Source organism: Lynx canadensis, chromosome F2, assembly GCF_007474595.2.
Source record: "Lynx canadensis isolate LIC74 chromosome F2, mLynCan4.pri.v2, whole genome shotgun sequence".
NCBI classification, from domain to species: domain Eukaryota; kingdom Metazoa; phylum Chordata; class Mammalia; order Carnivora; family Felidae; genus Lynx; species Lynx canadensis.
Window position 1 is genome coordinate 82830685 of NC_044320.2, and position 18517 is coordinate 82849201.

The 18517-nt window shown below is 38.5% G+C and overlaps 1 protein-coding gene and 2 pseudogenes across 2 annotated transcripts in view; 2 read left to right on the forward strand and 1 right to left on the reverse strand.

The window, feature by feature from the left end:
* Nucleotides 1-18517, reverse strand: part of SPIDR (scaffold protein involved in DNA repair) — a 509957-nt gene that overhangs the window by 425455 nt on the left and 65985 nt on the right. The gene's annotated exons all lie outside the window — the stretch shown is intronic.
* LOC115506502 lies at nt 1184-2024 on the forward strand (annotated as a pseudogene).
* Nucleotides 2685-3457, forward strand: LOC115506313 (annotated as a pseudogene).

Here is an 18517-nt window from a genome sequence, read left to right on the forward strand (position 1 = left end):
GACTGTTTCAGCTAATATACAGCAAAATGAAGAAACAGGAATGTGTTGTAAGTGAAAAATTAAGATAAAGCCTCAGAAAAGAATCCTTATGAAACAGAGGTAGGTAACTTACCCGATAAAGAATTCAAAGTAATAATCATAAAGATACTTACTGAACTTGGGAGAAGAATAAACACTTTTTTGAAGTCAGAATGTCAAAAAAAGCATTAGAAAATATAAGAAAGAACCAAACGAAAGTCATAGAACTGAAGAATGCAATAACTGAACCAAAAAAAATGCACCAGAGGGGTTCAGCAGCAGACTGAATAAAGCAGAGGAATCAATTGAACTCAAGACAGGGCACTGGAGATCACCCAATCAGAGCAGCAAAAAGAGAATGAAAAAAAGTGAAGACAGCCTCAGGAAGTAATTGGAAAACAGACTAACATTCACATTATATCTGTTGCAGAAGGAGATGACAGAGAAAAGGGTAGAAAACTTATTTGAAGAAATAATGGCTGAAAATTTCCCTAGCCCAGAGAAGGAAAGAGACATCTTGGTCCAGAAAGCCCAGAAAGTTCCAAATAAGATGAACCCAAAGAGATCCACACCAAGACACTTTATAATTAAAATGTCAAAAGTTAAAGACAGGGAGAGAGATAATCTTAAAAGCAGCAAGAGAAAACTATAAGTACAAAAAAACTAAAACAAAAACAAAACACAACCCAGACTATAAGCAGATTTTTCAGCAGAAACTATTCAAGCAGATATATTCAAAGTGCTGAAAGGAAATAAACTTCCAAGCAAAACACTCTACCAGCAAAATCATCATTCAGAATTGAAGGAGAGATAAAGAGTTTCCCAGACAAAGAAAACCTAAAAGACTTAATCTAAACCAGCATTACAATAAATGTTAACGGGACTTCTTTAAGCTGAAAATAAAAAGTGCAAATTCAAAACAAGAAAATATATGAAATCAACCTTGGGGTTGTCTGTACCAGCAGTTCTCAGGTGGCTTGGAAGGTGACAAAAGCTGTGACAGCAGAGAACAAGATCCGTATCATTAGGAACCTCCACCTATGCAGTTTCACTGTGAAATAGAAGGGGAACAACCCACATCTGAAAAAGGGTCACCATTTAGTAGGAGCAAAAGTGTTTCTGTTTCCACTGCACCAGGAGCAGCTGGGCCACCACCAAAGTAGCCATGAGGATGAGGATCATTTCAGTGTGCATGGCTTCATGGCCACAGTACTCGGTATATACACATGTGTGCTCAATCCTCCACTGCTCCTCTGGGGAGAGGTCTGACATATCAACCTCTTCCAGCTCCCGTTCCCCAGCAACACTCCTCCAACCTCGACCTCCGCCACTGCCACCATCTTCATTGCTAGTACAGACAACTCCAAGGTTAGTTTATAAGTGGTTCCTGTTAATCTATAAAAGCAGCTATACCGCCATCATTGTTGGCTATGTGGCTTCATGTTTACCCTCTTTGATCTCAACTTATTATTCAAAATCAAATCAGAAGATGCCATGGACTTTGGCATTTCTCTCCTCTTCAGTGGCCACTACTATGGGGTACTTGAAGAAGACTCTGCAGAAACATGTTCAGATTACATGGCATCTACCGTAGGGTTCTACAGTGAGTTGGGCATGCCTATTAAACACCTCTCTGACAGTGTATGTGCCGTGTGTGGGCAGCAGATCTTTGTGGATGTCAGTGAAGAATGTGTCATCAAGAACATATATAAGCTGTCTTGCAATCACGTATTCCAGGAGTTCTGCATCCTTGGCTGGTGCATTATGGGAAATAAGCAGACATGTCCCACTGCAAAGAGAAGGTGAACCTCAAAAGGATGTTCAGCACCCACTGGGAGAGGCCTCACATCATGTATGGGCAACTGCTGGATTGGCTTCAATACTTGGTAGCCTGGTAGCCTGTCATCATTGGCCTGGTGTAGCCATCAACTACATCCTGGGCATGGAATAGTCATGAAGACAAGCATCCATCCACTACGGACCTCAGGGCACTCTCCTTCCTGCCCTCCAAGATGTCCTGGGTAGGAAAGATGCAAAGGCACTTGGGCCGCTCAGGACCCCTCCAGCTGTGTCCAGGCTGGGGAGGGAGATGATGGAGAGCCAGCCAGTGGGGCTGTCAGCAGTGGGAGCTTTTTAAAAGAAAACTATTTTGATAAATTAAAAAAAAAGAAAGAAAGAAAAGATATGAAAGTATAACTCTCATTAGTAAAGGTAAACATATGGTAAAAATGGTGGATTTATCACTCATAAAGCTAACATAAAGGTTAAAAGACAAAAGCACTAAAAATAAGTATAACTATAATGATTAGTTAAGGAATACACAAGATAAAAGTATGTAAAATGTGACATCAAAACCATAAAACATGGGGTAGAGGAAGTAAAAATGAGGAGTTTTCGAATGCATTTAAACTTAAGTTATCAACTTAAAATACAGTTACAAATGGAGGTTGCTATACTAAGCCTCATGGGAACCACCAAACAAAAATCTATAGTTGATTTCCAAAAAACTGTGAGAAAGGAGATTCTTCTCCAAGCAGACAAATGGCAGATGATGTCAGTGCTCTAAAAGGGGCTAGGGGCCCTGGAATGGGAGGTCGCAGTGGCTTCCATGGAAGTTTCAGCTGCAGCAACTGGACCAGGGACGAGGCCATGGAATTCACAGAGGATGAGGAGTGGTTGCTCATCACCAACCTGGGTCACCTGGTCACAAACATGAAGACTGAGTCCCTGGAGGAGATCTATCTCTTCTCCCTGCCCATCAAGGAATCTGAGATCATTATCTTCCTGGGGACATCCCTTAAGGTTGAAATTTTGAAGATTCTGCCCATGCAAAAGCAGACCCCTGCCGGTAAGCAGACTAGGTTCTAGGCATTTGCTGCCATCAGAGATTATAATGGACACATTGAGCTGGATGTTAAGTGCTCTAAGGAGGTAGCTACTGCCATCTGTAGGGCCATCATCCCGGTCAAGTGATCCAACATCCTCATGCAGCAAGGCTACTGGGGAAACAAGACCCGCAATCCCACACTATCCCATGCAAGGTGACTGGCCGCTGTGGCTTTGTGCTGGTGCGCCTCAGCCCTGACCCCAGAGGCACTGGTATTGTCTCAGCCCATGCCCAAGAAGCTACTGATGATGGCTGGTATTGACAACTGCTACATCTTGGCCAGAGGCTACACTGCCACTCTGGGCAACTTCACCAAGGCCACTTTTGATGCCATTTCCAAGACCTACTGCTAGCTCAATCCTGACCTCTGGAAAGAGGCTGTGTTCACCAAGTCTCCCTATCAATAAGGAATTTACTGACCAGCCTGTAAAGACCCATACTAGAGTCTCCATGCAGAGGACCCAGGCTCCAGCTGTGGCAACCAAACAGTTTTATACAAGAAAATAAAGTGAATTAAAGCCTGTTTAAAAAAAAAAAAAAAAAAAAAAAAAAAAAAAGATTGTGAGAAAAGAATCTAAGCATACCACTAACAAAATCACAAACCACAAAGGAAAAAACCAAGAGAAGAAAGGAACAGAAAAAGAGAAACTACAAAACAGCTGGAAAACAATGAACAAAATGGCAATAAGCACATACCCATCATAATTACTTTAAATACAAATGGGCTAAATTCTACAATCAAAAGACACAGAGTGGCTAAATGGGTTACAAGCGGGGAGGGGGGCACCTCTATATACTGCCTACAAGAGACTCATTTCAGATAAGGACATACACAGACTGAAAGTAAAGGGATTAAAAAGATATTCCATGTAAATGGAAACAAAATGAAAGCTGGAGTAACTATCCTTAGATAAAATAGACTTTAAAGCAAAGATTATAATAAAAAAAATAAACAAAAAGGCATTAGATAATGGGAGAGGGATCTATCCATAAAAAAGATGTCACATTTGTAAATATTTGTGCACCCAAACTAGAAGCATCTAAATATATAAAGCAAGTATTAATAGACCTAAAGGGAGAAACAGACAGCAATTCATTAATAGTATGGAACTTTCATACCTGATTTTTATAACAGATCATCCAGACAGATCAATAAGGAAACACTGGACTTACACAACACATTTACCAGATTAATTGAACAGATATATACAGAACATTCTATCCAGGGCAGCAGAATACACATTCTTCTCAAGTGCATTTGGAACAACCTCCAGAATAGATCATATTTTAGGCCACAAAACAAGTTCTACTAAATTTAAGAAGATTGAAATTATATCAATCATTTTTTTCCAACCACAATAGTATGAAACTAAAAATCAATTACAAAAAGAAAACTGAAAAATTGACAAATATGTGGATATTACAACATGCTACTGAACAACCAATGGGTCAATGAAGAAATTAAAGGAGAAATAATCAGATACCTCGAGACAACTGAAAATGGAAATACAACGTACCAAAATTTATGGGATACAGCAAAAGTAGTTCAAAGAAAGTTCATAGAGATAAATACTAATCTCAAGAAAGATGAAAAATCTAAAATAAACAACCTAACATTACACTTTATGGAACCAGAAAAATAAGAACAAGTTAGGTACAAAGTTAGTAGAAGAAAGGAAACAACAGAGTGAGTAGAAGTTAAATAGATATGATCAATGAAACTAAGAGCTGGTTCTGTGAAAAGATAAATAAAATTGGCAAACCTTTAGCAAAACTCAGCAACAACAACAACAAAAAAAAAAGAGGACTCAAAATCAGAAGTTACAACTAAATACAAACAAGCACAAACTACTACAAGGAACAATTATATGCCAACAAATTTTACAATCTAGAAGAAATGGATAAATTCCTAGAAAAACATTCAACCATCCAAGACTGAATCATGAAGAAATAAAAAATTTTAACAGACTGATTACTAGTAAAGAGATTGAATCAGTAATCAAAAATCTCCCAACAAACAAAAGTCCAAGACCAGATGCTTTCACTGGTAAATTCTACCAAATATTTCTCAAACTCTTTCAAAAAAATAGAAGTGATAGGTACACTTTCAAACTCATTTTACACAGTCAGTATTACCCTGATACAAACACTACACAAGAATACCACAAGACAGTTATAGGACAACATCCCTAATGAATGTAGATGCAAAAATTCTCAGTAAAATATTAGCAAACCAAATTCAACAATACATTAAAGTTCTCATTCACCACAATCAAGTGGGTATTGTTTCAGGGATGCAAGGTGGTTCAACATTTACTAATTAATCAACGTGATATACCATATAAACAAAAGAAAACAAAAATCCTATGATCATCTCAAAAGATGTAGAAATAACATGACAGAATTCAACATCCATTTATGATAAAAATAATAAAGTGGGTATATGTTATGTACCTGAACATAATGAAGGCTGTATGACAAGCCCTACTAACATCATACTCAATAGTGAGAAGCTGAGGGGCGCCTGGGTGGCTCAGTTGGTTAAGTGGCCGACTTCGGCTCAGGCCATGATCTCGCAGTCCGTGAGTTCAAGCCCCGCGTTGGGCTCTGTGCTGACAGCTCAGAGCCTGGAGGCTGCTTCAGATTCTGTGTCTCCCTCTCTCTGACCCTCCCCTGTTCATGCTCTGTCTCTCCCTGTCTCAAAAATAAATAAATGTTAAAAAAAAATTTTTTTTAAATAGTCATAAAATTAATTGCTGGGCTTGAAAAAAGCATAGAAGACAGCAGAGAATCTATTGCTACAGAGATCAAGGGACTAAAAAATAGTGATGAAGAATTAAAAAATGCTCTAAATGAGATGCAAAATAAAATGGAGGCTGCCATAGCATGGATTGAAGAGGGAGAGGAGAGAATAGGTGAATTAGAAGATAAAATCATGGAAAAAGAGGAAGCTGAGAAAAAGAGAGATAAAAAAATCCAGGAGTATGAGGGGAGAATTAGAGAACTAAGTGATGCAATCAAACAGAACAATATCTGTATCATAGGAATTCTAGAAGAAGAGAGACCAGGGGCTGAAGGTATAATCAAAACAGTGTAGTGCTGACTTAAAAACAGACACATGGATGAAGAGACCACATCAGAGAGAGCCCAGAATTAGACCCAGGTATATGTGGTCAACTAATCAATTAACTTACAACAAAAATGTCAAGAATATAGAACAGGGAAAGGATAGACATTCCCTTCAATAAATGATTGTGGGGAAATGACCACCACTTGGAAAAGAATGAAATTAGACCTACAATCTTACATCATACACAAAAATCAACTCAAAATGGATTAAAAACTTGAATGTGAGACCTGAAACTGTAAGACTCCTAGAAGAAAACAAACATGGTACACTACTCAATACTGGTCTTGGCCTTTGAGGTTTTGGATCTGACTGTAAGAGTAAAGGCAACAAAAGCAAAAATGAACAGGTACAACTGTATCATGCTAAAAATCATCTGCACAGCAAAGGAAACCATCCATAAAATGAAAAGGCAATACACTAAGTGGGAAATCCTGTATTTCATAAAGGTTAATATCCAAACATATAAAGAATTCATACAACTCAATAGTAGAAAAACAACCTGACTAAAAACTGAGCATTTTTCCAAAGAACATACTGATGGCCAAGAGACACATGAAAAGATGCTCATCATCACTCATTATCAGGGAAATACACATCAAAACCACAATGAGGTATCACCTCACACCTGTTAGAATGGCTATAATCAATACAAACAATAAGAAGTACAGTAAAATCTTGGTTTGCAAGCATACTTTGTTCCAGAAACATGCCTGTAATAAAGCACTTATATATCAAAGCAATTTCCCCATAAGAACTCAGATGATTCAATCTACAGCCCAAAAATATTCATATAAAAATGATTACAATACTGTAATACAAAATAAAAAACAAAATACAAAATATAAAGGAAAACAAACAAATTACCCTGCACTTACCTTTAAAAACTTTCGTGGGTGGTGTGAGGGAGACAAAAGAGGTGGATTATTGTGTAGGACAACTTTCACTAACAGAATCACTGCTATCTATTGGCTTGATGGAACCTTTTTCTTTTCATGTAACTTTAACAAGGAACCTATTCAATGATACTTCCTTTTGCCTCCTTTTGAAGATTTCGTGTAAATGTAACATAGCATTGTCATTAAACAGATTCATCATTCACAGTTCTACAGCCTTATTTGGGGTGGTGCTTTCTACAAAATTTTGCACTGTTTCCCACATTTTATACATCTCCCTAATCTCATTTGAAGTGAGGGATTCGTCTGCCTTCTTCTCTTCCTCTTCTGTAGACTAGATGCAGACGTAGACTTCTTATAAAATCTTATAATTTTGGCTGCTCACATACATCATTTGTACTTCTCAATGATTTCCTTATTAACTTCCACCATAATCATCTCCTTCTTCTGCCTTTCTTTTCAACCTTTTTCTGCATGGGGGCCATTGTATATGCTCACACGCATGTTGACTACAGTGCAGTATTAATAAACTCTTGTCATATACTGTACTTAATGTAACTGGCAATAAGGCAGCAGAGGAAAGGGTCTACATCTGCAGGCAGCCTGACCTAGAATGAAGCAGAGCATTCCTAAGCTTACTCTTGTACACAAAAGTAAGGGACTACCCATAAGTGCTTTGAAGCGACAAAAAGCACACTAGTACCAGTTGTGGGTACCTTCCAACGTTCTGAAAAACCACTAATTTCTGCCAAACACTGCAGCCTGAGACTGAGCATCCAAGCATGGGAGACAATCACCCACAATCCCTCAGTGAGAAAGAGAGAAGAACCACTGGCTCAGTTGTGATCATGTAAAATTCGGTGTCATCTACTACTCATGTTTCAAGACTTGCTTGTTTATCAAGTTAAAATTTATTAGAAATGTTTGATCATCTTGCAAAACACTCGCAGAACAAGTTACTTGCAACCCAAGGTTTTACAGTATTGTCAAGAACGTGTAAAAAAAGGAAAGAAACCCTTTGCACTGTTGGCGAGAATCCAAATTGGTACAGGCACTATGGAAAACAGTATGGAAGTTCCTCAAAAAATTAAAAACAGATCACCATATGGTCCAGAAATTCCACTCTTAGGTATTTATGTGAAGAAAACAAAAACCACTAATTGGAAAAAATATATGCCACCCCAACTTTCACTGCATCGTTATTTTCAGTAGACAAAATATGGATGCAATCTGTCCATCAACAGATGAATGGATAAAGATGTGGTATGTATATACAATGGAACAGTGTTCACAAAAAAAGGAAATCCTGTTATTTGTGACAACATGGATGGACTGTGAGGCCATTATGTTAAGTGAAACAAAGAGAGAAAGACAAATACTACGTCTTATATGTGGAATTTTAAAAAACAAAAAACATCATCAAGCTCACAGATACAAAGAATAGGCTGGTGGTTGCCACAGGCAGCACTTTGGGTGGGAAAAAGCAGTAAAGGTTTAAGTTTTCAGGTATAAAATAATGAATTATGGGGATGTAATGTATAATGTGTTGACTACAGTTAGTAATGTTGTACTGTATATTTGAAAGTTGCCAAAAGTAAATCTTCAAAGTCCTTATCACAAGAAAAAAAGGTTTTTTTCCACATACATGGTGACAGATGTTAACTAGACATTGTTGTGATCATTTCACAATATACACAAATTTAGAATCATTATGTTGCACACCTAAAAGTTATATAATGGAATATGTCAATTATAACTTAATAAAAATTTAGACATAAGCAAGGGGACAACATGGCAGACAAGTAGGGGGATCCATTCTTCCCACATCTCTCAAACAAAGAGGTGTAGAAGCCAAAGGACTTTGAACACCAGAGCCTGGTGGAAAAGAGGAAAAGAGACTGAATCTACTAGGAAGAAAACGGGAAAGCTAACAGATAGGTGGGTGACTGCGAACTGGGGGATATAAAAAAAAAGGCCGCATGGGCATGGAGGGGAGGGACCCCCTTCTGCAGAGAGACAAAGGGAAGAGAAAGAGCGGCTAGGGAAGTGCAGGACCTTATCTAGACAGGAGAAAGACTGGGACTGAGACTGAGAGGGATCCAATCTCTAACTGCGGGGCTTTCTTCGGACTGGGGCCGGCTCCCTGTTCTTGCACCTGGGGAGGAGGGGAGCCAGGGGCCTGGGTGTGGTGGTAGGTCAGGGGCTCAGTCTGCAGTTGGGAAAAGTGGTTCCCTCCCTGGAGGGCTGCACAATAGTACAGAACCCGCCTGCGTCCGCCACCCAGGGTGCAGTGGCTGGGCCAAGGGTGCAGTCTTCAAGAGGAAAAGGCTGCCGACTCCCTGAAGTGCTGTGGGAAAAGACAAAGCCTGCCTGCCTCCGCCACTCCAGGGGCTTGCGGCGGCAAGGGCAGTGGCTCTCAGTCTGCAGTAGGAGAAGGCGGTCCTCCCTGAAGTGCCTCAGCACAGACAAAGCCAGCCAGGGGGACCACATATGGCAGTACTGAGAGGTGCTTCCCCAGTGTCTGAGCGCACGGAGCGGGACTTTGAATCCTAGCCAAGCACAGGGTCAGGGAGTTGGCGGAGAGAGAAGGACCACCCTGTCTGCACCCCTGGCACAGTGAGGACGACTCACCGGGTCTGGCTCCAATGAGAAGAGACTGGGGAATCACCATTCTCCACCCCCCAACCCACCACCACCACCACCACCACCACCACCACCAAGGAGGGGACTCAGGGATCACTCCCGGGGACCATAGTGGAGGTGGGTCCAGATTACGCCAAACCACGCCCCTTCGCACTGGGTAACTGCATATCCACCTGAGCAGCACAGACCCTGCAGACAGCTACTCCTGACAAACTCTGCAGCATGGCCTGGATTGACTCTAGATCAATTCTTGATATGTAGATATATTCTCCCCACCCCCCCATTCTCCTCCTTATCTCTTCCCTCCCCTAGGCTGGTTACTCTGGTTACTGTCTGTCTAAACAGACATATTTAATCCACTGTCTTGCACATGTTCTACGCCTCCTTCTTTACACTCCTTTCTCTCTCTCTGGAATAATCAAGCCATATGGTTTCTCTGTCTGGGTAGCTTTCTCTTCATTTTGTTTTCCCCGCCTCCTTCCTTATTTTCCTTTCTCTCTCTCTGGATTAAGCATTTTAGTCTCTCTGCCTAATCAATGTTTATCCTCCCGCCCAGCTCCTGTCATTTCTCTCTTTATATGTGCTCTTCCATCAGCACCGCCTCCACCCTCTTCTTTACTTGCAGTCAGTGGTTTTGGGTTTTTGTTTTTAATCTTTAGTTTTTTGTTTTTGTTTATTTGTGTTATTTGTTTGTGTGTTTGTGTGTTTTGGTCTCGTGTTTGTCTATCTGTTTTCCTTTACAGGACTACTCCAAGGAACAAATCAAAGCACACCTGGTGTAGGGTCCAAAATATCACTATGTAGGGCAATAAAATAACCAAAGTGACAACAACAGAGAGCAAGTAACAATCTCCGAAAAAACACCTCCTGAGGGGCCAGGCCCTGGACAGTGCATGACCCTCCTTTAATATAGCAGTGCTCACAGGTGCAGAGCACACAACAAGCTTTTAAAACACATAAGGGACAGAAAACTACCCAAAATGACGAAACGGAAGAATTCTCAAAAGAAATTCCAGGAAGTAGTGACAGCTAATGAATTGATCAAAACCAATTCAAGAAATATAACTAAACAAGAATTTAGCATAATAGTCATAAAATTAATCGCTGGGCTTGAAAAAAGCATAGAGGAAAGCACAGAATCTACTGCTACAGAGATCAAGGGACTAACAAATAGTCATGATGAATTGAAAAATGCTATAAATGAGGTGCAAAACAAAAGGTGGCTACAGCACGGATTGAAGAGGCAGAGGGGAGAACAGGAGAATTAGAAGATAAAATCATGGAAAAAGAGGAAGCTGAGAAAAAAGAGAGATAAAAAAAATCCAGGAGTACGAGGGGAGAAAATTAGAGAATTAAGTGATGCAATCAAACGGAACAGTATCCATATCATAGGAATTCCAAAAGAAGAGAAAGGGGCTGAAGGTGTACTTGAACAAATCATAGCTGAGAACTTCCCTGATCTGGGGAAGGAAACAGGCATTGAAATCCAAGAGGCACAGATAACTCCCTTCAGACATAACTTGAATCAATCTTCTGCATGGCATATCATAGTGAAACTGGCAAAATACAAGGATAAAGAGAGAATTCTGAAAGCAGCTAGGGATAAACGGGCCCTAACATACAAAGGTAGACATATAAGGGTAGTAGCAGACCTATCTACTGAAACTTGGCAGGCCAGAAAGGAATGGCAGGAAATTTTCAATGTGATGAACAGAAAAAAATATGCAGTCAAGAATCCTTTACCCATCAAGTCTGTCATTCAGAATAGAAGGAGAGAGAAAGGTTTTTCCAAACAAACAAAAACTGAAGGAATTCATCACCACGAAACCAGCCCTGCAAGAGATCCTAAGGGGGACTCTGTGAGTGAAATGTAGCAAGGACCACAAAGTACCAGAGACATCACTACAAGCATGAAACCTATAGATATCACAGTGACTCTAAATCCATATCTTTCAATAATAACACTGAATGTAAACGGACTAAATGCTCCAACCAAAAGACATAGGGTATCGGAATGGATAAAAAAAACAAGACCCATCTATTTGCTGTCTACAAGAGACTCATTTTAGACCTGAGGACACCTTCCGATGAAAGTGAGGGGATGGAGAACTATCTATCATGCTACTGTATGTCAAAAGAAAGCTGGAGTAGCCATACTTCTATCAGACAAACTAGACTTTAAATTAAAGGGTGTAACAAGAGATGAAGAAGGGCATTATATAATAATTACAGGGTCTATCCATCGGGAAGAGCTAACAATTATAAATGTCTATGCACCGAATATGGCAGCCCCAAAATACATAAAACGATTAATCACAAACATAAGCAACCTTATTGATAAGAATGTGTTACTTGCAGGGGACTTTAATACTCCACTTACAACAATGGATAGATCATCTAGAATCAATAAAGAAACAAGGGCCCTGATTGATACATTGGATCAGATGCACTTGACAGATATATTTAAAACTCTGCAAACCAAAGTAACAGAATATACTTTCTTCTCGAGTGCACATGGAACACTCTCCAAGATAGATCACATACTGGGTCACAAAACAGCCCTTCATAAGTATACAAGAATTGAAATCATACCATGCATAATTTCAGACCACAATGCTATGAAGCTTGAAATCAACCACAGGAAGAAGTCTGGAAAACCTCCAAAAGCATGGAGGTTAAAGAACACCCTATGAAAGAATGAATGGGTCAACCAGGCAATTAGAGAAGAAATTTAAAAATGTAAGGAAACAAGTGAAAATGAAAATACAACAATCCAAATGCTTTGGGATGCAGCAAAGGCAGTCCTGAGAGGAAAATACATTGCAATCCAGGCCTATCTCCAGAAACAAGAAAAATCCCAAATACAAAATCTAACAGCACACCTAAAGGAACTACAAGCAGAACAGCAAAGACACCCCAAAGCCAGCAGAAGAAGAGAAATAATAAAGATCAGAGAAAAATAAACAATGTAGAATCTAAAAAAACAGTAGAGCAGATCAATGAAACCAAGACTTGTTTTTTTTGAAAAAATAAAGAAAATTGACAAACCTCTAGCCAGGCTTCTCAAAAAGAAAAGGGAGATGACCCAAATAGATAAAATCATGAATGAAAATGGAATTGTTACAACCAATCCCTCATAAACACAAACAATTATCAGGGAATACTATGAAAAATTATATGCCAACAAACTGGACAACCTGGAAGAAATGGACAAATTCTTAAGTACCCACACACTTCCAAAACTCAAACAGGAAGAAACAGAAAACTTGAACAGACCCAGAACCAGTGAAGAAATTGAATCAGTCATCAAAAATCTCCCAACAAATAAGAGTCCAGGACAAGATGGCTTCCCTGGGGAATTCTACCAGACATTAAAGCAGAGATAATACCTATCCTTCTCAAGCTGTTCCAAAAAATAGAAAGGGAAGGAAAACTCCCAGACTCATTCTATGAAGCCAGCATTACTTTGATTCCCAAACCAGACAGAGACCCAGCAAAAAAAGAGAACTACAGGCCAATATCCCTGATGAATATGGATGCAAAAATTCTCAACAAGATACTAGCAAATTGAATTCAACAGCATATAAAAAGAATTCTTCACCATGATCAAGTGGGATTCATTCCTGGGCTGCAGGGCTGGTTCAACATTAGCAAATCAATCAACGTGATACATCATATTAATTAAAGAAAAGCACCCTATGATCTTGTCAATCGATGCAGAAAAAGCATTTGACAAAATTCAGCACCCTTTCTTAATAAAAACTCTCGAGAAAGTCTGGATAGAAGGAACATACTTAAACATCATAAAAGCCATTTATGAAAAGCCTACAGCTAATATCATCCTCAATGGGGAAAAACTGAGAGCTTTCCCCCTGCATTCAGGAACACAACAGGGATGTCCACTCTCACCGCTGTTGTTTAACACAGTGTTGGAAAGTTCTAGCATTAGCAATCAGACAACAAAAGGAAATCAAAGGCATCAAAATTGGCAAAGATGAAGTCAAGCTTTCACTTTTTGCAGATGACATGATATTACACATGGAAAACCCGACAGACTCCACCAAAAGTCTGCTAGAACTGATTCGTGAATTCAGCAAAGTCGCAGGATACAAAATCAATGTACAGAAATCAGTTGCATTCTTATACACTAACAATGAAGCAACAGAAGACAAATTAAGAAATTGATCCCATTCACAACTGCACCAAGAATCATAAAATACCTAGGAATAAACCTAACCAAAGATGTAAAAGATCTGTATGCTGAAAACTATAGGAAGCTTATGAAGGAAACTGAGGAAGATACAACGAAATGGAAAAACATACCATGCTCATGGATTGGAAGAATAAATATAGTTAAAATGTCAATACTACCCAAAGCAATCTACACATTCAATGCAATCCCAATCAAAATTGCACCAGCATTCTGCTCAACGTCACTCCTCATCAGGGAAATACAAATTAAAACCACACTGAGATATCACCTCACGCCAGTGAGAATGGCTAAAATGAACAAATCAGGCGACTATAGATGCTGGCGAGGATGTGGAGAAATGGGAACCCTCTTGCACTGTTGGTGGGAATGCAAACTGGTGCAGCCACTCTGGAAAACAATGTGGCGGGTCCTCAAAAAATTAAAAATAGATCTACCCTATGACCCAGCAGTAGCACTGCTAGGAATTTACCCAAGGGATACAGGAGTGCTGATGCATGGGGGCACTTGTACCCCAATGTTTATAGCGGCACTTTCAACCATAGTCAAATTATGGAAAGAGCCTACATGTCCATCAACCGACGAATGGATAAAGAAGATGTGGCTTATATATACAATGGAATGCTACTTGGCAATGAGAAAGAATGAAATCTGGCCATTTTTAGCAATGTGGATGGAACTGGAGAGTGTTACGCTAAGTGAAATAAGTCAGGTAGAGAAAAACAGATACCATATGTTTTCACTCATATAAAAGAAAAAAAGTTACAGAGAAGGAAGGAGGCAAACCATAAGAGAGTCTTAAATATGGAGAACAAACTGAGGGTTGATGGGGGGTGGAAGAGAGGGGAGAGTGAATGGTGGGCATTGAGCAGGGCAGCTGTTGGGATGAGCACTGGGTGTTGTATGGAAACCAATTTGACAATAAATTATATTTTAAAAAGTTACATAAGCATATACAACTATGCTATAAAAGATAAAAAATAAAAAATAAATAAAAATTTAAAGCTATATCAAGTGGTGTTCCTAGAACTTGAAATAAGAGAAAAATCATTATTACAAACATGGACCTGATCTTTTACAATTAATGTAAGCTTAGAGTGCCTTAAAGTAATATAATGAAGAGAGTCACACACACTTTTAAAAATGCTCTAGGGAAAAAAAATGATTTTGATTGCATTAAATCTGTAGATTAACTAGGGAAAATTATATCGTTTTAATTCCAAATATTTGGATTTTCCATGCATATCATATTGTTAATGATTTCTAGTTTAAATTCTATCAGGGTTAGAAATTACATTCTCTAGAACTTCAATCTTTTGAAATTTATTGAAAAGATTTATAGATCAATATATGATTTACCTTGGTATGCATATCATGTGCACTTGAATGGAATGTGCAATCTGTTGTATTCCAGTTACATGTGATGTTCTGAAAATGTCATTAGGTCAAAGTGGTTGATACTATTTTTTAGATCTTCTATGTTCAAAGTGATAGCTTTTTTCTAGGTTTTCTATAATTTATAGGCAGCATGGTGTTAAAATTTCTGCCTATGATTACAGATCTTAAGCACTTACAAATTTGTAGCTGATGTCTTCCTGGTAAGTGTTATCATTATGAAATGCCCTTCTTTATCTCCATTAATACTGGCTGAAATCGACTTCATCTAATATTAACATAACCACTCTAGCATTCTCATAATTACTATTTGCATGCTACATCTTATTTCATACATTTATTTTATTTTTTTGAAATGTGTTTTGTCAATTCCAGTTAGCTAACACACAGTGTAATATTGGTTCAGGAGTAGAACCCAGTGACTCATCACTTAGGTTTAACATCCAGTGCTAATCCCAAGTGCCCATCCCTTAATGCCCATCACCCACTTAGCCCATTCCCCCGCCCACCAATATTTCAACTTTGATTTTATTTCCCTTCCCTCCAGAGACAGATCTAGTAAGAAGTTGCTGCAACCAAGGTAAAAGAGGTTGCTGCCTGTTTTCTCCTTTAGGATTCTGATGATTTCCTGTCTCACATTTAGGTCTTTCATTCATTTTGAATTTATTTTTGTGTATTGTATAAGAAAATGGTCCAGTTTCATTCTTTGGCATATCACTATCCAGATTTCATAGCACCATTTGCTAAAGAAACTATCTTTTTTCCAATGGATACTCTTTCCTGCTTTGTCAAAGATTAGTTGGCCATACATTTGTGGATCCATTTCTGGGTTCTCTATTCTGTTTCAATGATCTATGTGTCTTGTTTTTGTTCCAGTATCACACTGTCTTCATGATTACAGCTTTGTAATACAGCCTGAAGTCCGGAATTGTGATGCCTTGAGCTTTGCTTTTCTTTTTCAACATAACCTTGGCTATTCGGGGCCATTGCTAGTTCCATACAAATTTTAGTATTGTTTATTCTAGCTCTGTGAAGAATGCTAGTGTTATTTTGATAGGGAATGCACTGAATGTGTAGATTGCTTTGGGTAGTATCAACACTTTAACAATATTTGTTCTTCTAGTCCATGAGCATGGAATATTTTTACACTTCTTTGTGTCTTCAATTTCATTCATAAGCTTTCTATACTTTACAGCATACAGATATTTTACCTCTTTGGTTAGGTTTATTATTAGATATCTTACGGTTTTTGGTGTAATTGTAAATGGGATCAATTCCTTGATTTTTTTTCTGCTGCTTCATTATTGGTATATAAAAATTCAACCGATTTCTATACATTGACTTTGTATCCTGCAACTTTGAATTCAGATATCAGTTCTAGAAGTTTTTTGGCCGAATCTTTGGGATTTCCATGTAGAGTGTCATGTCATCTGCGAAGAGTGAAAGTTTTATTTCTTTCTGTTGTCTGAATGCTGAAGCTAGGACTTCCAAAACTATGTTGAACAACACTGGTGAGAGCGGGCATCCCTGTCGTATTCCTGACCTCAAGGGGAAAGTTCTCAGTTTTTCCCCCTTGATGATATTAGTTGTGAGCCTTTTACATATGGCCTTTATGATGTTGAGGTATGTTCCTTCTATACCTACATTCTTGAGGGTTATCAAGAAAGGATGTTGTATTTTGTCAAATGCTTTGTCTGCAATTATTGGAAGGATCATATGGTTCTTACCCTTTCCATATTAACGTGATGTATCATATTGATTGACTTGCAAATACTGAACCAGCCCTGAAGCCCAGGAATAAATCCCACTTGATCATGGTGAATAACTCTTTTAATGTACTGTTGAATTCAATTTGCTAGTATCTTGTTGAGAATTTTTGCACCTGGGTCCATCAAGGATATTGCCTGTAATTCTCCTTTTGAGTGGGGTCTTTGTCAGGTTTGGAATAAAGGTAATGCTGGCTTCATAGAATGGGTCTGGAAGTTTTCCTTCCAGTTCTATTTTTTGAACAGCTTGAGAAGAATACGTATTAATTCTTCTTTAAATGTCAGAATTCACCCTGGAAGCCATCTAGCCCAGGACTCTTGTTTTTTTGTGAGAATTTTGATAAGTGAGTCTATGTCTTTGCTGATATGCATCTGTTCATATTTTCCATTTCTTCCTGTTTCAGTTTTGGTAGTATGCAAATTTCTAGGAACTTGTCCATTTCTTCCCAATTGCCCAGTTTGTTGGCATATGATTTTTCATAGTATTCTCTTAGAATTGTTTGTATTTCTGTGGTGTTGGTTGTGACCTCTCCTCTTTCATTTGTGATTTTTATATATTTGGGTCTTCTCTTCTTTTTGATAAGTCTGCCTAGGGGTTTATTGATTTTGATTATTCTTTCAAAGAACCAATTCTTAGTTTCATTGATCTGTTCTATTGTTTTTTGGGTTGTTTTTTTTTGTTTGTTTGTTTGTTTTTTTGTATCTGTATAGTTTATTTCTGCTCTAACCTTTATTTTTTCCTTTCTTCAGCTATCTTTGGGCTTTTTATGCTGCTCCTTTTCTATATCTGATAGGAGTAAGGTTAGGTTGTGTATTTGGGACTGTTCTTGCTTCTTGAGTTAGGCCTGAAGTACAATGTACTTTCCTCTTAGGACTGCCTTTGCTGCATCCCAAAGGTTTTGGACTGTCGTGTTTTCATTTTCATTGGATTTCATGTCTTTTGTTTTTTTTTTATTTCCTAATTTCTTGGTTAACCCACTCATTCTTCAGTAGGATTTTCTTTAACCTCTGTGTATTTGAGGGCTTTGCAATTTTTTCCTTCTGGTTGACCTCAAGTTTCATAGCATTGTGATCTGAAAATAGGCATGGGATCATCTCAAAGTTTTTGTACCTATTGAGGACTGATTTGTAACCCAATATGTGATCTATTCCGGATAATGTTCCATGTGCACCTGAGGAGAATGTGTCTTCTGCTGCTTTAGGATGAAATGTTCTGAATGTATCTGTTAAGTCCATCTGGTCCAGTGTGTCATTCAAAGCCATTTTTTCCTTGATTTTCGGCTCAGATGATTTTATCAATGAGTTTATGTTTGTTATTAATTAGTTTACATATGGGTGCTTCAAGTTGGGGGCATAAATATTTACAATTGTTTTATCATCTGGATGGGTAGGCCCCTTAATTATGATACAATGTCCTTCTGAATCTCTTGTTACAGTCTTTGTTTTAAAATCTAGTTTGTCTGATATAAGCATGACTATTTAGCTTTCTTTTGACTTCTATTAGCATGATAGATGGTTCTCCATCCCCTCACTTTCAATCTGCCTGTGTCCTCAGATCTAAAACCAGTCTCTTAC